We start from the raw sequence: 22,262 nt of genomic DNA, 5'->3' as shown, positions 1-22,262 counted from the left end.
ATCCATATCACTGTAGTTAGATTTGATTTTCCGGTTGCGTGAATAGGTACTGATGTTATATGATATTTAATTATATATTAACGTATATAAAGATATGCACCAGAACAACAAACACGAAGCAGGAACGCATTCTTCTGATCCCTGTGGTCACAGTGCAGCATCCTCCACTTTCTTTCTTTCTTTCGCTCTCCGCTCAATGTGTATTTTTAATATTATGATTACTACAGTGAGCGGTAGAGATCAAGTGTACCTGTAATGTAATTAGCATGATGGAGACAACTATCAGTGCATTATCAGCATTCCATCATCCACATCATCAGGTCTGTAACAATGATATCCCAAACTTCGGCAGTTCATTTCATATATATATAAGCACTCCGTTAAGCAAAACAGATGGCCACCTTTTATAATTATTGTTGGTTTGCTCAGAATGATCACTGTCCCTTACCAGCTCTTTCTTTTACCACGCACACACGGTGCTTCTCCACATTTGTACTCTTTGCTGCACAGTCTAAGCTAATACATTGATTTTCTCTAGTTTACAAAATATTCCATGGCGACCACATTTCCAGCCTTTTACCTACAAGCATCTCACCCTACTGTCTCTGGCAACCCTTCTCTGCTCTCAAGATTCAGAGAAAAGCCTACAGCCTGAGAGCGAAAAGATAAATGGAAAACCAAAATGAGCGGATATTGTTTGTCTGGAATGACATCTCATAAAGAATACGATGTAAATGAAATACTCTCTGTGTCTCTCTTTCAGATACATTTTCAAGTCTATCTATCTATCTATCTCCTCTATCTATCTATCTATCTATCTGTCTTTCTGGCTTTTGTCTGCAGTGTGCTATAATGGGTTTTTAGGAGACAGCAGATGTGAGTGTATTTAACACAGCAGCGCTCAGTGTTATTGCAACACATTCCACAGTGTTGATGGGCTAGTATAGGAAGAGAGCATGTTAATTTCATTCGTTCAGTGGCGAGTTGGTGGTGAGCTAGAATACTGATAACGACTGCACGTCATAAGTATGCGTCAAGTTCTCACTTTTCAGAATACTTAACCTTGAGGAGAAATTAAGTGGAGGAACTACACTACTTGCTGCATGAATTTGATATACACTTTCTCAAGTTTCGCCTGCATCCATGTTTTCTTTTAGTTCTCTTACATTTGACCATGCAGAAAACTAGGTGCAGGTTGTACTACAGCTCTCTGTGACGCCCAGGCTGTTCATTAGATGAGGGGAGGACTATATCTCTTGGGTGTGGCTGCGGAAACAGGTGTAAGTGTCTCAGGTTCAGATGACTCATCACATGAACCTTTTAGCCATGGGCATACTCTTAACACCCAGCCTTGATAGACAGGCAACATTTTGCTTGAGAGATATTACAATAATTATAAAAATCAATGGAAATATCCTATATCTGTTTGAGGAAGTGTGTATGTCAGTTCCATTAGAGGAAAAAGACCAACAGGATCTTGTACAAAACAAACATAAACCTGTTTATGTATCACCTCCTATCTATCTGTTGGTCTCAGAGTATGAAGTAACATGTATGTATGTCATGTTAGACAATAATGCATTTTGTCTCTCTCAGAGGAGCATGGCCTACTTTGATCAGTTAAGTCTTATCAGCTGTCTTTCTTTCAGCCCTTTCTCTCTCACATTTATCTTTCTTTCTGTCTGTTTGTCCTCAATCTGTTTCTCACTGCCTCTTTGTTGTTCTTTACTTCGGAGTGACAGTTAGCTAGTTCATCCAGACTGCTGTATACTGAAATAGTGTGGCCAGAAAATTAACCCATGGTCAGTCTGTCTGTGAAGGAATGGGTGACTGGGATAGAAAGTGCTGTGAACATCCGTGCACAAGATACTGGAATGGAAAGATGATCAAAACAATAGAATATAGAAACAGGAATGGAGTGTAGTGCACTGAACAACTGGCCAGAAAAACAGCGTGTACCGAAGAGAGAGCAAGTGTGCTAATGAGTCACACCAACAACATCGCTCTGTGCCGTGTGAGTCACCTATATGTACAGTGATAGACAGATGATGGTAAGAGAGTGAAGGGCAGACAGATGACCTATATTAATAAAACGTAAGTTTTAGTAGAAAGCATGCTGCAAAACAAAGACTCAGATTTCAGTATTCTCCAGGACACATATAGCCTTTTTTTTTTTTTTTGTATATGTAGGCCTCTGAATGAAATAATTGTACAATTCGATGCAGCTACTGATATTTATTGGAGCAACGTGTGGGATGAAATTCTGATAGCTTGTAAGCGTAAATCAGTAGATCCTTTATAAAGAGGAATACTTTGCATGATATCAAATGTTATGAATATTCAGCCACCAAACATATGCCAGTATTTGCATTTCAGTACAGTTTTTGCTGTTTCATAAAATCTGATCATTTGATGCTCCCACAGAGTTCATTTAAAACAGAGGTCCTCTGAAAATGAAGTACTTTTAAAATCAGCATTTCCACAACAGACATATCCATTTGAACATGTGGCTGCTTGGACTCTTGACTTTTTAGCTCAAAATTTTATTTTTGCTCAAACCACTGCCAATCTATCCCACACTTAGCTGGCTCTTTCCAAATCTGGTGCTAAGATCCCCATTGCAGAAGTAGTTAACAAATGCAGTATCTAACCCCATCTTGGTGGTATTCTTTGCTGAATTTCTATGTTTTTGTGACCGTGTTAGAGTCATAAAAAGAGGAAATTATTAACTCAAGCACTCTCCCAGAGCTTTTGAGATCTGTGCTCACTGCTTGGGAATTTATTTTCACTTTTAGCTGCAGGGTGTGTAATCAACATACCTGCAAAACATACTAGCCAACATGTTGGAAAATGCAGTGAAAAAAAAAAAAAAAAAAAAAAAAATTGTATTTTTTTGCTGTCACTATTATCCACAGCAATTAGACACATTAACCCAGAAATGGTTAGTCAGTTCATCCCAGTGCATTAGACAGCAAAGTGCCATGAAGTAATTAATAATGACATCAAATCAAACCAGCAGGTGCCACAATGCTTGATCCTCTTACTTCACATAAAACATACTAAAGCATTAAATGCATCATGACAGCATATTCAAATAAATGAATACATGCAGCTCAATTCAAGGCACAACAAGATCCTCAAGTATCACTCCAATAAGGCACATACAAAGAAAGTGTTGAGAGGAAGTTTGCTTTTATTTTCTTTCACTTCCTCTATCTCAACCTGTCTTCTCTCTCCCCCTTCTCTCTGTATGCTCCTGTCTAATCTGGGAAGCTTTACTTCCTCTGTCACCTCTGTGTGACTAATCAAATCTGCAGAGGAGGTGTCTACACATGAGGTAGAATCAATAATCAGGCCGTGAGCTGGGAGCCAGTGCACCATGTGTTTGTGTATCTATATTAATGCAGCAGTGGGTGAGAAAACAAACTAAACATACACATAGAGAATATATAAATATATATATATATATACAGGTATGTGTGTGTGTGTGTATATATATATATATATATATACATATATATATATATATATATATATATATATGTATATATGTATGTATATGTATATGTATGTATATGTATTTTTTTTTTCTCTATCTCTCTCTTGAAAACCATTTTCAGTTTCCTCTTTTTTTATTTTGATCCTGATAAAGTCCCTTTTTCTCCTGATGTTTCCTGAACATGCATATTTGACAGGAATCCCTCTGTGCTATGTGGCCAAGTCTATTTTACGTCTTATTAGGATCTCAAAGCCCTCCGAGGCCTGCGTGTCTCTCTCTCTTTTCCAGTGAGATTTTACACAGCCAGCCACTGTGTCACCCTGTGCGCTAGGGTCTGATGGGAACAAAGGACTCCTCATAGCTGTGAGTATGGGACACACCTCCCACTCCCTCTCTTTCCCTCCCGTTTCCTCTCCTCTCTCTCTCTCTCTCTCTCTCTCTGTCTTTCTCTCACTTTTCCCCCTCACTCTGTTGGTTCCCCATCTGGTGAAGAGTATTGTGAGCTAAGTAAATAAAGCTCAGTCTGGCAACATTGACACACACACACACACACACACACACACACATGCACACACACACATGGGCTCCTTACACACAAGGAGATAGCTCCCCACTAATTGGTTCTAATTCTCTCCTGTTATTTAATTTTTGCTGATTCTGTGATTTACAAGAACAAGTTCTCTAACATATGTTAATATTTACTCTAGTGTGGAAACACTATTAAATATTTAGTGCACATCTGCGGTTTTACAATGCTGTCGAAACACTAAAGGGAATTATACAACAGTGCAATAAGCATATAAGGTGTACAGTGCTGAAGATAACACATCACACAACATAATGTCCATTTCTATGTACTTCCTCTGGATGTGTCCTGCCCCTCTGTGGGATGCGTCTCATTGTGGACTGGCTTTCCCTACAAAGGTCAGGCTTCTCCCTGAGTCTTTCAGTGAAATATTTCTCTCTCATCACTCACTCTGTCATTCCTTATGATGGTGAGGCCTACATGTGGGTTTATCCTCCATGATACATTGACTTTTTAATTGTTATGCTCATTTATGTGTGTGTGTGTATGTATATTGTGTGTGTGTGTGTGTGTGTATGTGTGTATATATATATATAAATATATATATATATATATATATATATATATATATATATATATATATATATATATATATATATATAAAATAGTAGTTTTAAGTATTTGGATTCTTGTAAATTTGCATTTTGTAGAAAGGGTCATTGGATGCAAAACAAGTTGTTTGAACATAAATATGTTTTGGAAGTGTAAAAATCATTTTGCCAGAGGAGCATTACCAATCCTAATCTGACTAAATGCATCTATGTGAATGTTGTAGTCCATTTTCATCTACAGAAGAAGTAGGTATAATGTGTTTGAGATCAGGATGGAATTGCAGAACCTCAGCCACTAGTTGGCAATGTGCATACTGCACCTTTAATCTCTATGATCCTGCCCACTTCCAGTTGTCAATAATCTGATCAATGAATCATGTGTTATGTTTCCATAACTATTTCTCTGGAAAATAATGCTATACCAAACGCTTAATAATTCGAATAAATGTGCATTTCGTGGATTTCAGATATCTTTGTCTTTAACCATGATTTAATAATAAATCATTATTATTTTACGCTAATATATAGAGACACATATGTATTTCTATTTACACGATTGTTATCATTTTATGCATCTTCATGAATTCGCATGAATTTCTCAGCAGCTATAATGAAAGCACCCTTGTGTCTCACAAGCAAGACTTTCCCCACCCCACAAGATTTCCTCTTCCAGCACCTAGACATGATGTGGATCTTTTAATTACAAGAGTGAATTATGGGATGTCAGCATGCAGCACTGACATAAAAACCCACCCAGGGCTACGCAACACCCACCTGCACTCCTGCAGTCAGGTGGTCTCTACAGGTGGAGCTGAGTGGAAAATGATTCTCCCTCAGCTTTACATACTTTATGCGAGATCTTGTCAGTTTGGAACTGAGGGAGTAGCGTCATTGCATATCGCACCGCCAAGCAATGACACCATAAAAATTCTTTCCATTTGTATATTCTCTTCTACTGGAATGAGCAGTTTTAATGACCATGGAATAATTGAGTGGGGATACAGAAGTGGGCGATTGGGGGGAGGAGTCTTACTCAGTTTGCCTAATGTGAGGGCCTCATTCATTCACTGTTTTCTCCCTCCATGAGATTAGGTTACATAGACGTCACCCTCCTCCTTCTCCCAACCCAGGCAAACACTGGATATACCTGCCCCTGTCCACGAGGATCAGGAGATATTTATGGGTTGATACCCAAGCCTTCCAGGGCCCTCAGCCACGGGCCTGTCATCTCAAAGAGAGTGATTCAGTCGCCACCACCCTCCACGTCGAGAGACCACTGCAACACCTGCACCCCCCACTGGTGGATGCACAAGCGCCTCCTGCGAGCAGGAAACGTAAACAGCAAAACCACAGTTTATACAAAAAATAATGCCCAGTGCGGCATTCTTCAATTGTGCCAGCACAGTATACTGCGTGCGCTTTTCATCTCTTATTCTCAGCGTGACGTTAAACTAGATGATATAACGAGAGGCTTGGAACAGACACCAAGTGAGAATTGGGTGTGGACTGCAATCTGCTGGACATCGTGACGATTCGTGTCTGGAGGCCAAACAAACACGTGTAATAGGGTCACGGTAATGAACAAATCTTTATTGTCCAATTAGCAAAGGTAGCTCCTTTGAAATCTGCTAACTCTGTTCAGGAAAACTTATTACTGTACTAACAATGATTGTTTTTGAATCCATTCATATAAACAATAATAATGAAAAGCATATAGACTATTATAGAAGCGAATGGATTTATTATTTAAAAGTTTTGTAACAGTATTAAAACTGTTTAACTAACTAAAACTGAGATATTAGTCCACCTTTTGTGGTTCTATTCTTGTAGTATCAGGGTGGTATGTTGAAATAGTAACCTGCGCATCTTTCATGCATTAGCGTTAGGATATATACCTCACTTAGCAATTACCGTCCACTCAATTGACAAGAAGCTATCAATTCCGTTCACCGAGTGTAGACGTGTTTTCCCTCCAGTCAATCTGATGGCAACAAATCCCAGCTGAAAGGAAGGTTATCAGTGGCCTTTAGCTTACACAATGCTTGGAGAGAAAGGGCAGGGCTGGACATCATCCAGACTGTGGCCAGTTCCTCCAGCGGAGACAGGAAACTTGGCACAGCTGCCCTAACATGTGAATGCACAGAGCCACTCGGCTGTGTTCCAGGTTGTGGAGAGGATATCTGTGACCGGGCATATAGAGAAACTCACAAGTATGCAAATATTATCTTTTTACTGCTGTATTATATTACAATAGCCAAACATAATCTCATCATTACAAACCATTATTTATCGCATTATGAGCTACATTTTACCTTCACACAAACATACAGATGGGTGGAGAGATGGATATCAACGCCAGGCAACCTGCCAAGGTCAAAGGCTAGTGGGGCCAGCGTCTGCCGTGTCATTTGCACCTCTCTCTACTGTGGTGTTCTGCGGGATGTGCTTCTGCTCCTGAACCTGCAGCACCGTTTGTGCGAGAGCGCTATGTTGTTTTTTATCTTAAAGAACAGGCTGGTCTAAGCGTTCTTAATCAAAATAGTGCATGAGTGAAACTGAATTTCATTCCTTACACACTTGAATAACGTTTAATTAACAAAATGGAATTAATAAATATTATTTTTATGTGAAAATTTAAAATCATGAATTATAACCCGACCCTGCCCACAGGCAATATTAATTTAAGACTGTGCGCGGTAGACCAATCCAGAGCAGAGTAGGCACATGGAAGGAGGAGTTTAAGAGAGACTGGATCTTGAGAACTGCCAGAACCTTCAATCGAAGTGTGAGAATCGCTGAAAAATAATCAGAGAAATGTTTTGAAGAAAGCAATTTAAAAATAATATGTGTGTGTGTGTATTCAGTTTAGGGATTTTGTTGATTTGTTTTGTAATGGCACACAACACTGGGAGGAGGCAGGTTTGTATTGAAAGATGGACCCGATGAGAGACTCCAGTCTGAACACATGTCCTCTAAATAGCTTCCTAGTTACAGCCTCCCTTCTTGTTTCCATTAGGAGGTTTGTGTGATCAGTAGGTTGTGCTGATCTCCCGAGACCCTAATGTTGATTTTGCTAGAGCAAGGAAAATGTACAGAGAGCTGCTATATAAGTGATGGTTGACCAATGCTATGGGACTAAAAACTTTTAGATGCTGATTTACAAGAGCATGCTGACAGATACAATGCAGCAAAACCAACATTTGTTATCTATCTCTACAAAACTGGCTGCAAATCTTTGTACCTACCAAAGCCACTTGGAATCACAGTGAAACAACACAGCTGAAGTACATTTTATTATATCTTTATATACCAAAAGAAGCTATATAGAAACATTTCAATTTCATCAACATACCTCTCCATTTACAGTAGACAGCAAAGGAAGCCATTATATTCACAGTTCACTCTTAGGTAGGAAACAAGAATAAGGTACCTCCCAACATCATCAGGCAAATTACTGTCATTTTTGAAGATTTTGAATACAACTTTACACAACCCTATGTATCACACTGAATATTGCGACAGTAGTAGAGGAGGAAAATGCAAAGGAGGAGAAAGAGGAGGCAGGAGCGCTTCTCACAACCCCAGATAAAACACAGATTAGGAAACAAAGGGAAGGACAAAGAGAGGATTAACGCAAAAGGATTCGGCGGCGACCAACATACTCTCAAAAAAGCAGCACTGGCAACCACACAGGACGACTACAGAAGTGTGGCCGCATGCAGACTGAGAGACCCTGGTAAGAGTTTCACACAGGAAGCCTGCTGCAGTGACATAGAATCATTCTCTTCTGGTGGGTGGGTCTGACACTTTGCGACAAACTTTACACTGTAAAGAGGCTATGCTGGACTCTTCTTTAAATCTAAATATATTTTCATTCCTTATATATATATATATATATATATATATATATACTCTATATATATATATATATATATACTCTATCTCTATATATGTATATATATATATATATATATGTATATATGTATATACTAGCATGTATGTGTGTGTGTGTGTGTGTATGTATTTTAACAGTAAGTAGCTGTATAATCTTTCTTTTTTAAATTGTCATCCCACAAAAACACTTAAACCAAAATGTTTACAGTTCGTGTGCTAACGTGTTTACATATTTTTGAATGAGTGACTACTAAATGCTAGCCCCACCATAGATTTATTATTTGCTTACATTAGACTATGGTTATTGCTCCTGCTGCTAGGGACTATGCTGACCCTTTTCCACAGATTCTCCCTTGCTTTCTCAAGCTGAAACACCTTGCCCATCCCAGCTAAAATCTCACTAGAGGTTACCTTTGGTTAGTGTGCAAAGCGGCCCACTATGGTAACAGTTTGTAAAGTAAAAACAACATTTGTAAAACAAAACAAAAAAAAACAGTTTTGACCCATGCATAACCAACATTCTGAGATGTCAAAATGGCATGGAGTTCAAACAATGGCATGGAAATTAAGAGTCAGTAGCCTTAGCACCTAATGCTTTTGCTTCTTGTTGCTCTTGTGATTCCAATTATCTAAATCCGACCCCTTTAGGTTCCTCTATTACACAAACACCAGGTCAGACAGCACCATTCATTCAAAAATGTATATATATATATATATATATATATATATATATATATATATATATATATATATATGGATACTGATTGACACAGCCCTGCTGAGTTTAAGAAACACTTTTGTTACTTTTTATTTCCTTAAATCTAAAAAAACTGTGCTTTTTCTCTGCAGTATGTCAAAGACCAAAGTCCTCTTTAATCTCCTCCAAAACATGGCTCTCTCTGATGGGCGGGTACACACATCATGAGGTATAAACAAATTTGCTTCCATTGTGCTGTTAAATTACTTTGCACATGCAGCTCTCTCAGTACAATCAAAAAAACGACAGTGGAAACCAGTTTGCTTGGTTGGAATTTTCTGCAGCAGTGATTCTCCATGGGTAGCTCCAGGGCCTCGGATCTGGGAAGGCGGTTTGCCTGACAACTCTACAAGGCTTCTCTGTAATGTTGCAAAGGCTCAGAACAGTGGGGGTGAAAAGCTCGGTTTCACAATGGCCACACATGATTGCACTTGAAATAAAGATTTACTCTGTTTTAATTACATACAACATTTACAGTCTGCCAATTTTGATTATGTAATATCTCCTTTATTATAATTGACTCCATTTTAAATTCATATTTTAAATATAGAAGATTTGATAATTTCAATTTGTGCACAGAGCATACAACAATTTTTATTTTTTGTTACAATTGATCATCTTGCATTCCCCAGACACTACAAAACCTACAGTGTAGGCATGTTTTTTTTTATTTATGCTGTCTTATGTACGTGTAGCTCTAAAAGATCTGAATTAACTTAAGTTGTAGGAAATGTCATTTGCATTAGATGAGATAACAAAATGCTCCCTTTTACACATGAAACGTTTTACAAAAACAAGTTGTACTATATTAGATTATATAACGATATATCACATATATATTATTTTATATCTATTTTAATGTATAGCTACATACATATACTTTCATTTCAAAATGAGAGCACACCATATACCCACTAAAAGAAAAGACACAAAGACAAGTCGCAGATGTATTTACAGATTGCACTTGCATTTTGTTATTTAATGCAATGGAAATTTATACATTTCCATGTTTGTGCATCAAATGCTTTTTGCTCCACTGAATGTTTATGTATCATCGTGTGTGTATGTCTGTTTCTGTGGTATTTACGAGTCTAGAGTAACCCCGCCCTTCTGTATCCATAGCCCCCTTCATCACACCTTCCTGTCACATTACTCCTCTCATTTATCCCATCCCTTGACCCATCCGCCTTCGTTGTCAGCTGCGTATGTGGTGCACCCGTAGGTCTTAGCCGGACCTCCCCAGAACACCCGTAGCTCTGGGTGGTGTCCCCCCATTCCTCAGCCAACTCTGTCTTCGTCAATGAAACCACACTTTTCTTCACTGGTCTGTTCTGGATCTGCCCACGGCTGCCTCCCCCGAGGCAGAAGAGGCCATAGAAGATTACCGCCGTAATGCACCAGGAAGCGATAAAGCACCACTGCCACTCCTTCTCAGGTCACAGAGGAAGAAAGAGTTGTCAGGAATTCATTGACATAAAGAAGCATCCTGGGACCGCGAGAATAATGCGCAGTATAAACATGGAAGCAATGCTACCAGTAAATCCCCAGGCACTTTTGGCAACGTACAACAAGTAGGCAGAGAGATTTGAAAATCAAATGCATGAAATCTTCATAAGAAATAAAAAGATGTTATATAGTTTTGGAACAACAAATAAGCAAAATCAAGATAACAAATCTGCCATGATTTTCGACTGCACAGTTTTCCAACACCACTCCTAATCCATGTAGAAGCCCAAACATAATTCATTCTTATAGACATCTAAAAAGCAGGAAAATCCAATGTGTCTCACCTTGTTTTTAGTCATGGCTCCAACTATAGAGGACACACACCATTCCTGACAGTGTTCCCACTCCATTAGAGATTCCCATGAGGATTTTTGGCATGGCAGCGAGGAGCAATGTCTAAATGATTGACATTGAAACCTGATGGGAATAAAGGTATACATTAAATTAACATCAGACAGATTTCAGATAACTTTGTAAAAGATCACCACTTTTGCTTTTGGTACTGAATTAATTACAACAAACCAGGTTTCTAAATTAACTACAATAGAATAAACATTAAAAATTCTGTATTTTCTATTTAAATAACATATAATTAATTTAATTGCTAAAACACACCATAATAGCAGCTTATGTTTGCATAAGTATTCCACATATTCATCTGGGACATTTGAAATTTAACTGAAAACCATTCTTTTTGCAAATGCGCTATTATCATATTTTTTGAGTGAAGCTGTGTCCTGAATCACTGAAGTGTGCTGGTAGCAGTCTCATGCTGTAGGGATATTTTTCAGTGCCAGGGCTGAGAGACTCATCAGGGTAGAAGACAGAGCTCAGTGCACCAAAATATAGAGATACCTGGTCTGGATTATTCAGAACCTGGGCAGAAGATTCACCTTCCAGCAGGACTAATGACCCTAAGCACACAGCAAGAGTGAAACATGGACAACTCCTGTGAATGTCCTTCAGGTGAAATCAATAGCACAGAATGACATTTTTTCCAAAATCACTGCAGTCCTCTTGCGTAAACTGCACATTTTAGTTCTGCATTAGAGTAGACATGATTTTCCATACCTCTAACATTATATTTGGAGATTGAACCCAAAAATAGAAGAGAGCAGCCATCTTGTAGAGGCAGGAGGAGTCTGCAGCCCCTCCTCACTGGAGTGCTCCTGTCTAGATGTGCTGCCTGCTCTCAGGGGACGAGCGTGTATGAATTATTGAAAAAGGAAGTCAGCAGAACGACTTGGCTTCTTTTAAGCTGCCCAGAAAGCGGAGAAGAGCGTTTTTGAAGCGATAAGAGGAAGACATGATATTTTGTCAGAAATAAGCCATTATTTCCAGTGTTCCCTGGCTGTGGATGGATTCCTTTTTAATATTTTTTTCTTCTCACCGTTGTGCATAAAAGGTTTGCCAAGGCAAAATCTGAAATCAGACATATTGTTTCCCTAAAGACTTGCCACTTTGTCTTACAAACCCACTAAACCGACAGCCTTTAAGAAAGCCAGAAATGGCACTCCTTTACTCTCAGGCTAACCCACGCACCAACAACAGAGTGGCCTCCATCCCAAAGCCTGTAAAGATAAATAGCAGTGGATAGTCCAGCAATCTAAAAGCTAAAATGGACAGTTACATCATACATTGTTAGAATTATTATGACTGTTTATATTTAGGATGAAGAAAAATCTTTCATTCCTTACAAAACCCTAGCTTAAATGGATTTAAACAAGAATTCAGTCATTATCGGAGCTGTGTCATTCTGGTAAGTGCTCTTGGGGTGGAGTTCCACTCACCCTCCACAGTTCGTAATTTTCAAGGAACCGTGGTAGTAGAGCAGGATGTTTTTTTTTTTGCTACGGAGAAATCGGCTATCTGTCCCCCAATGGAGTGCGATAATGGTCATCACCAGATGGGAGCAGGGCTGACAACATGCCAACCCTGAATAAGACAGCAGTCGTCAGGCACCAGAAGAGATCTTATTAAAAAACACACTGCAGAATAGATACATCAGCCATTGACCAATGTTGGGGTTGAAAGACTATTCTTATGTTTTGACATTTGATTATTTGTGTATATGTGTTGTCTGTATTTTAGAAAAGTGGTTGAATCACAGAAAGAGAAAAAAATGTCCAATTTCAAAATAAAATACTTTTCTTAATTACAGATAGATCTGATAAATTGCCTGTCAAAACTGTCATGCAACATTCCACCCATTTAGTGTGTTAATGCTGTAACCGGATGTGAAGACGCATGTTGAAGTTTACAACTGTAGGAAGTGAGGAAAGCGAGCAAAATGGAGATCGAGACTGAGACTTGGAAATCACCAATAAGTGATTAATAGATTGTTCATTATGAACTATTCACAATGAATAATTCATCAACCTATTTCTTCAGACAAGGGAATGACAAAGGTCACCCATTTACTGGCGCACACTGGAATTATAGACCAGAAATCATATACAGCTTAGACAACAAAACAGATTCAGACCCAAATAAGAAGCTTGACTTAATATTTACTTATTTTCCAGATTTGATAAAGCAAATACAATGATTTCCAGTGCACACATAATATGAAAGGTGAAACTAGAAATTGCTTGCTAATCTCAAAGCCAAAACACCTCCTCAAAGTATGCAGGCTGGCTGATGGGCAGCAGGTAGAAAGTCCAGCACTCCTGCAGAAGTTGGCAACAATGATTACATAGACAGGCATGGATGCTTGAAAAACTGCCTCAAGGTGTCTTGAATTTCTGCAAAAGAGAAAGGATTATTGCAACATGTGGAAGGGAACTATCATAATAAAACCCCATTGCAATAACGATTTTAGTGTTTATGTCTTGATTCTGCATTAACAGTTTTAATTCTTTTATCCAGTTCTAATGATGCCTGAAATTGCATTAGCATATACACCAAGAATCTACACTGAGACAAAATGGCAGATTTAATGGAAAAATTACAACAAAAGACCTGATGTGCCCTTACTGGTTTCATTGGATGTCTTCATATAACACCATGACAACAAAATCACACACTTCGGTGACCTGTGGTGACACTGCAAATATTATCATCTACCTCAAAGATTATGTCGAGAATTTTATTCACTTAAGTAGTATGATCCTGCCAAAAAGTATGCATTTTATCTTTTAATTTTTCTAGGACATCCAGACAAAATTTGCTCCAGTGCTTTCATTTACCCTCCTAAGAAATAACAAATTACTGAAATCAATCTTAGCAACCTTGAAAGCTGTAGCAACAATTGTAAAATAAAAATTAGAGAGAATAGAGGGATTGCTCTTAATCTTAAAGTAAATAGTAAAATGAAAAATTCACCTATACTTATTTTCTAAAATAGATACCTATTTATCTTATTGTTATTATGATTATTGTTATTATGTGCATGTTTAATTTTTTTTTTATTTACTTTGTATTCTTGTAAAATCAAACTACTTTGTAACTTCAGACTTTTGTGAATCAAAATGAGCCACACTCTTCGATGATGACACATGAAGGATCATTTACTTCCTTAACTGCAAGCCTGTATTTATCTGCATCAATCAACAACAGATACACGAAATCAAGATCAAATCTTTTTGGTAACCTGTTATACCTAGATATACAGCAAAATACAGAATAATACACATAAGTAAAGTAAGTTTTGTGTCAATTTGAATAAACAACAAATGGGCATTAAAATGATAGATAAATATAAGTGAGGTCCCTTAGTTATAGGTTTGCATGGGAGATGTTATCCCATTGGTCGGCTTATCTCTTAAAGAAGGACTTGATCCTACAATCCGGCCCTTTTTCTTCTTTATTATCAGCCTATTTATATTCCGGAGTTACGCATAGCCAGTCAAAAGATTGGAGGCGCGATTATGTTTACGCGGTCACTCGCTGCTGCAGGACCTAACGGCTTAACACTCTGCGCGATCCTCTCTCTTCAATGCTAGCAAGCGTTCTTCGAAGCGTGGTAGTAGGATGTTCAGCTACAGACTCTCCATCACGACACTAAGATCCAGAACATGTACCAAGAAGAGATTCCAAAGCGACCTAAAGAGAGCAAACAACGTTGAGTCTTAAAACTAATCTTAATATGTGGCATAAAGAAGCGGACGCGAGAAGTTGGAGCTGACCTGACCAGCTTCATGCCTCTTCGATGGATTACCAGTTCATTGCTTTTCCAGACAGCACGTGCCGGTTGTTGGCACAGCGACAAAGCAGATTCAGTGTCAGCACAGAGAGATAGACACGCTTGGCGGCATCAGAGGAAAAATCAATACTCAGCATCAGCGAGCTAATCCATACCACACTTACTAAAATACACATATCAGAGACCGTTAAGCATACTCCTGCAATGACGTTTTGCACCATAACCATGGCTCATGGGGTACATGCAAAAACACACACCACCATAGGCATGTGAAAACAGATGACCAGCCTGTGTACTGCCAAGATCCCGCTAAAGGCATGGCAATGACAGCTCAGCATAGGAACCTACAGAAGAGGAGAAAGAGCGTTTAAGTTTAAGAAAAAGAGAGGCAGAAAGATAAAAGACTAAAAGACTTAAAATTTGTTGCAGAATATGCATTAAAACAAAATCTAGTTCATGCACATAAATAATGTTTCATAGAATTACTTTAGTATAAACAACAAATGTATCTTTAAATTTTACGCGTGCATACAGTAGTAAGAAACTAAGGTGTAATAAAATGAAATATAGTGGAATTGGTTTTCTTCATAATTCAGTGGCGTGCTGTTTTGCTTTAAAAAAACAAAGATTACCACAAGAAGGAGGTTGTGGCTAGGCGGCTTCTTTCCAGTGGAGGGAGCCCACTTACTCCAGATCCATGACAGGCTGGGTAGGTCACACCCTAGAAAAACAACAATAATACACATCAGCTCCTATCACAAAAAAAAAAAAAAATTAAACTTTTTCAAATGATAAAATCTTAAGCAGCAAGCAAAGTAAGGCTACATCGCATGAATCTCTTTAAATGCAAATTTATAATTTAAAAAAAGAGCAGAATAATATGCACTGTTGGCATGATAGAAGTTGATCTAGTCTATTCTACACACACATAAAAGCGCCTCTACAGATCAATACGGCTGTACTAAGGGACAAAGCCTAGGTCATTATTCTCACAGAAATATCACTCCAGGCCATAACTGATTATTACAGGGCTTTGGGCTTTTCCCAGAAAGGAATTCCCACAAATGTTTTTTCTTCTTTCTATTAAAATATCTACCAAGGCAAGAGGCCAAACGTTAGTAACCTGTTGAGGAGATACGGCATTAGATTTAATATTATCACTATTAGTTGTATTATCGCCAACAAGCATTTACGAACGAGAGATAATGGCCCGTTCCTGCCTCCACGAGCCCCTGTAATATCCTGACAGATATGACGCAGCCATAGTGAACACGTGCAGCCGAGGGGATGAACATGTTCAGCGTGGATGTGAGGAGAATGCAGCTGCGCCGAAAACCCTGCACAACAGATGGAAACATGGCTGGAGTTATACAGACATTCGTTGATAGAATGAGACTTGTGTAAACCGAATCTAATTATTCCCCGAGTTTCAGCTAGGCGCTGTTTTGGTTGCGCGCTGACGTGTTTGTTAAACGCCCTTTTATCGCTGAGAGAAAAGATTCGATGATTTCTTCACGCGCGTTGCATCTATAGCAAAATATCTGCTTTCAAAATATCAGGCTCGTTGCCTTTTGTGACCACAGAGGAACAGTGGCCTTCCGTTTATGTCCAGTTGTCCTCCGGTCTTGTATCGATTGAAGACCCCTCTCTCTCTCGCTGATAGGATTGAGGAGTTCTCCAGCGCGAGACTCGCTGATTCTATTAGATCTCAATCACGCTCAAAAAATGAACTCGAATCATTTCAGCAACGACAATCCAAGTCAAATATTTGACGACGCCTACCGAAGTTAACAGAACAGCCTAAAATTCAATTTCAGCTCCTTGATAACGTTCGTTTATTATTGGCCAGCCGTTAAATAAAAAACGTTTTTTCGTGAGCACAAATTGCGTAAACGCATTTTCAGCTACCGACGTGGCAGTTTTATTTTTGATAAATTGTTGCGTGACAGATGAGAATGCGACCAAGCCCTCGGCAACATGTCCAGGAGCTGGTTGCCATGCCCCCTCATCGAGCAGATTAGACACACTTCCCCCCGGATCTCATTAACAGGTGGAGAATGCCCCACAGACCCGCTCCACAGTCTAATCCTACAACTCACGACAGGTCAGCCTTCACTCTGCCCTGGAAACACAAGCAGGCCGATCAACCATAGCAATGAACTCTCTCTCTCTCTCCTCTCTCTCTCTCTCTCTCTGCTTTGTCTCTAAGTGCCGATTTATTTGTTTCATTTTACCCCTCGAACGCTTGAATAAAAATATGTTCATATATCATGTTTATATTTTATTATATTAGGATAATAAAATTACAACAGCAATGTCTCACTTTTATTCTTTACAATTCTTTATTCTTTAAAGCATGATTTTTGACGTTTCTCTTTTATTTCGTTTTTTTGGGACAAAATAAACCGTAATAATGCATAAAAAGTGCATTTATGTACATGTATTTCCACAAGAAACGTGTTACCCTTACAGAGACTTTTGCACCATAAATAATTAATCATTGGGTCGAACGTCTGCTGAGTTGGCTCCTCCCACCTCCCCCTTTTCAAATCCAATAGGAAGAGACAGATCCATTCGCCGCTATGAATAATCGTGAAAGCATATTCCCAGCGTACCGTGTGTACAGCATGGTTTGCCAAGCTACTTACCGTGTAGATCTCAGCGAATTCGGTCAGAAGCCCCCAATCATCCGCTACACGATTTTAAATGATTTCAAATATTTATTATCTTCTTTGCGTGACCAAGGCCTCCTCTTTAATTATCCTTGTACATTAAAATAAAACATTGAAATTAAAAACGAAGTAACAGCAGCCCTGGTAGATTGACCTGCCCGTGACCAGACCTACCTTTAAAAAGAAACGTAAACGCGGCAGGTAGCGCAATCTGATAAGTAGCGTGTTTCGTCTGCACACACCGGTTTGGAAATAATGTAGGATGAAAGCTGTCATTTTTCATAGCCTATTTATAAGACTCAGTTTGCATTTCTGACGAAAAAAAAATCCGCAAGAAACTGAGATAAAACTCACATTAGCATATACGCCAATAAAACGAAAAATTATTATAGAATTGTTTGTATTTTATTTTTTTATTTTATTTTTTCTTAATTTTTCGTTAACATTAGATAGGCCTGTATTATCTATTCTATTATGAAATTCTATAAACCAAATGGAATTTAAAAAGGCGATCGATTATTTATTGTTGTACTACTGAGCTAACAACAACGACGACGACCAAATCATTATCATCATCATCTGAATAAATAAATTATTAAATTCCAGGGTTTACCTGTTTGCCGCCAATCTAGAAGAGATGTATCCTCCGAGGATTTGCGTCACAATATAACTTAAGAAAAACAGGCAAATGAATCATTCCAACTGTTTCCGGGTCCCAGTTGAATTTTGCCTTCTAATGGAGAGAAACAGAAAAATATGTAAAGGCTAAACGTGAAAGCACACGTTTCTATAAAACCCTCTATTTCAGTTAAAATAAGACGTTGGCTATAATAATATGCGTTCGATATTTAGGGAGAGGATGTGCTTTTTAAGCAACAGCAGCCAAAATATATATTGATTATTGAGCAAAAGAAATGAAATGACAAAGCGCCAGGATTATTTTCCAGCTGAAGAGTTAATCAATTTGTGGCCGATGACATTCAAGTAACCAAGGTCAATTTTTTTGCATGAGTAGCATGCTCGTTTTCAATATTTTCCAAGCTAGCAGTGGCATCCACTACGTCTATTTCAAGCAAACGCGAGTCAGTATTCTTTTAAAATGTGTCCTTTTTATTTTCCACGATTTGTTAGTATCCACGCGAAGTGTAGCCAGTGTGCGTTCTTCTGTGTGTGTGTGTTTGTGTGTGTGTGTTTTTTTGTGTGTGTGTGTGTGTGTGTGTGTGTGTGTGTGTGTGTGTGTGTGTGTGCGTGCGCGCGCGCGCACTCTCACGCTCGTGAGGGTGTGTCGCGAATCCGAAGCGAGCGTATAAAACCCCGCTCGTGCCACAAACCTCTTTGATGATGATCTTCCCGTTCAGGTGAATGGTGCTGTTGTTCACCATGCTCACTATGGCCACGCCTGGGTTGCACCGAATACCGAAGGAGATGCAGAACCGGGCCGCTCATTATGGCGATGATGCTGGCGGCGCGGGAGTCAAGCACGTGCAGTCGCACAAGGTGTCTTTTTCTCGTTGGACTGAGGCAGGCCGTCCATCCTCAGTCAGTTCGATGTTCTCGCCGGAGTTTTTGTCGCTTTTCTAACTTGCTCTGCGTCAGACAGAAGAGAAGCGTCAGACTCCTGGCAGGACACTAACAGCGATTGCGGCCAGAAGAGCCAGTTAACAGGAACCCCATCTACCTTTATTACTTCAGACAAAGAATAGGCCCTAGTCAGAGTTTTGACTCCATTTACATCCATCACTGCTAGCCTGTTCTAAGTTGCACGGACAGATTTAGACAATGATTATTAAAACGACCCACAGATTTTTAGTTTTTTCAACACAAAGGATTTTTATGTAAACTCCTAAATAGTCTCAGTGTGCCGCTGTAAAGCTCACTGTACCACATGCAGCATTTCCTTCACCTTCACCTTGTTTACATTCACACAGTATTAAGGTCCACCGACACACGAACTTTACCGTCACTCACACTTATTATACAGAGCTACAAAAAGTTATTTGCATACAGCTATTTACAATATGATCGAAATTGCACATTGTGTCGAGACTAAATTAATGCGCATCAGAAATGTAAACATATATCATTTTTACAAAAATAACAATGTTCATTTCAGGCATATATTTTCTTTTTATTAGCAAGTGCGACGGAATAAAATGAATTATATTTCCCGATCCTCTGTAGGCCATGTATAACACTTGAAAGCTCACATTAAATGTGCTATAACGATAAATTCATTTTTCGTGATAAATGCATCTCAGAAGAAAAAATGCGATTTTTTTTTTTGAAAAATACTACAAAATGTCTAAGCAAACAAAAAAAAGATGAGGATAAATATTTATTAAAATGAGGTAGGCTACTTGAGGAAGGCACTTTCAATTTCGAAAGAACAATTTGTTCAGATGGCGGAACGCTGGATCTTTTTTTTTTTTAATCTCACATATTCATAACGTTTTTGCGATGCAAAATGACTCGACGCCCTTCATATATAGAGCATCAAACGAACGTGAAATAATTACGCAAAGCGATTTTCCGTGTGGATTCAATCGAGGTCTTGTTTGCGGGTGCTGTATCAGAATACGGTCTCTAAAAAAAGCCGCACTCGAGAATCCTCTAACGGAACCATTACTATTCAATCGTAAACGCATTTTAGTCGCAGGTTACAATGACAACCTTCAAAGATAGGAAAACTCGCGTGCTTCTTTCCCTCCTCCCAAGATTATGCAGAATTACATAATTTTCCTCACGTCTCCGTGAGGCGTGACATAAAACCGACCGGGGAAACTCGTTACCGAATAGACTAAACTAGCTGCAAAACGCGCTTTCTCTGTGGTACAGCTATAGCTGGCGCATTTTCTCCATCTAGACGAACGCGTGCGCTAAATGTAATACTTGTCAATGAACGATTCGGTTTTATAATGATAAAACATCTTACTTGTACAAGTGTCCCAGAGTTTTCCCCGCTATTTGCTTCAGTCCACTCTTTATTGGGCGCAAAACCAGGCTCCTCAGAGTCTCCATGTCCAAATGTGATAATCCCTCGTTTTTTTTCTTCCAGTAATGTTAAAAATTACCATGTCACAGTGTGAGATGACAGAGCATACCGGACCGATACCAGCGGATCAATGATTCAGTAAGACAGATCAGGAAAATTCGACGGCGTTCACAGAGAGAAGAAAAAATCCGCCTACACAGAGAGAGATCACAACTGGTCTGGCTCTGTCTGCTCAAAATTATAAACTCATAAACTGCCCCGCGCGCGGTGAGAGCGCGCAGTTACCATCTCAGATTTGATTCAACCGATTGATGTTCGTTTCAAATCTACCGAGTTAAAAAAAAAAAAAAACTGATTATAAAAACGACGTGCGGTTAATGCAGAGCCAAAAGAAAAGACAAGCACCGTCACGTTTTCGATGCAGAGTGACAGTGAAGTAGCTTGAGGAGGACGTGAAGGGCTTTCCAGCACAAGGTCAGCGACAGTCTCGCCGCGACTCCTTCGCCAAACTAGCGCCGGATCCCTGCCGTCAGAGCGCCACCGTTTTGGAGGTCAGAGGAGGAGAGACGAGCCTCCACATCCCCTTCACCTTCTCTCATTTTTTCTCCTCAAATTATCTGAATTGTGTCAAGCGACACTTTTTCTCTTCGGCGCTTATTGCGGAGGGCACGTGATCTGACATTTCTAAGTTTCTACATTTTGCGCTTTTACGCTCGTTTTTCCGTCGAAGGCGCGCGAGCCTCCCGGGGCAGTGCTGCTGGAAACCGAACCGGGGTGTTTCCCCCTCCGAGTGCGTGTGCTGGTGTGAAGCAAAGCGTATTAATAATTCATACGCACCTCGCGGTCCCCTCCCCTCTTCTCCGTTCTTCGCAGCGAAATAAATAAATATTAATAAAAAATAAATAAAAAAAAAAACGCTGGTATGTGCGCGCGCACGTCAGGTCAGAAGCCAGCTCGGTCAGACGCAAGCTGCTTTTTAGTCAAGTAAGCACCGTCGGCGCATTTTGATGAGATAATTTTACATCGCCGTATATATTGTTTTAACATCCTGCTAAATCACAGACCGATTCATGAGGAAGAGTACCGCTGCGCGTTCTTGAACAACTTCACAGCAAGTAGTTTGAAGGCGCTTCGTGAAGCGCAGGCGCCACCTGGTGTTCATTAACAGTATTTGCGGAGGACGCCCAGCAAGTGCTAAACACGGGTAGTGTGCTTAAATCACTTTATTTTGGCACGTTCTCTTTTATAAGATTCATGATTATCCATAACCTTTCTTTTTTTTCACACGGTTTCATGCGACTCATTCTGTAAACAATCTGCCAGACTAAATAAGACGACCAAAAACAGCATACAGTACACACCAGATCGCGGCAGCAATTAAGGCAAATGCATGTCTCGTCCGAACACAAGCTATCCTAAACTAATCAAATAACTTTTTAGAATATTTAATCATGAATTGTCTGTCACATAAAGCTTAGTTTTATCAAAAATAGATCGCATAATGCGTTTAATCTATTTTGGATAAGTCTATCTAAAATATAGTAACACAATATTCAGAAAATGTCTGTAAACAGTTTTTGTATTCTCCATAAAGCTTGATGAATCATAACAAAAACCATTGACAGGCTAAAAACACATACGTAGAGATTTTTATAACATTG

At 39.2% G+C, this 22,262-nt stretch overlaps 1 pseudogene; it reads right to left on the bottom strand.

Annotated features, from left to right (window-relative positions):
• Nucleotides 1-10,445: 10,445 nt before the first annotated feature.
• Nucleotides 10,446-20,627, bottom strand: LOC122348205 (annotated as a pseudogene).
• Between the last annotated feature and the right edge of the window lie 1,635 nt (nt 20,628-22,262).

This window comes from Puntigrus tetrazona, chromosome 7 (genome assembly GCF_018831695.1).
Source record: "Puntigrus tetrazona isolate hp1 chromosome 7, ASM1883169v1, whole genome shotgun sequence".
NCBI lineage: Eukaryota > Metazoa > Chordata > Actinopteri > Cypriniformes > Cyprinidae > Puntigrus > Puntigrus tetrazona.
Note: the sequence above shows the minus strand (reverse complement) of the source record. Positions and strands in the feature narration are given on the sequence as shown.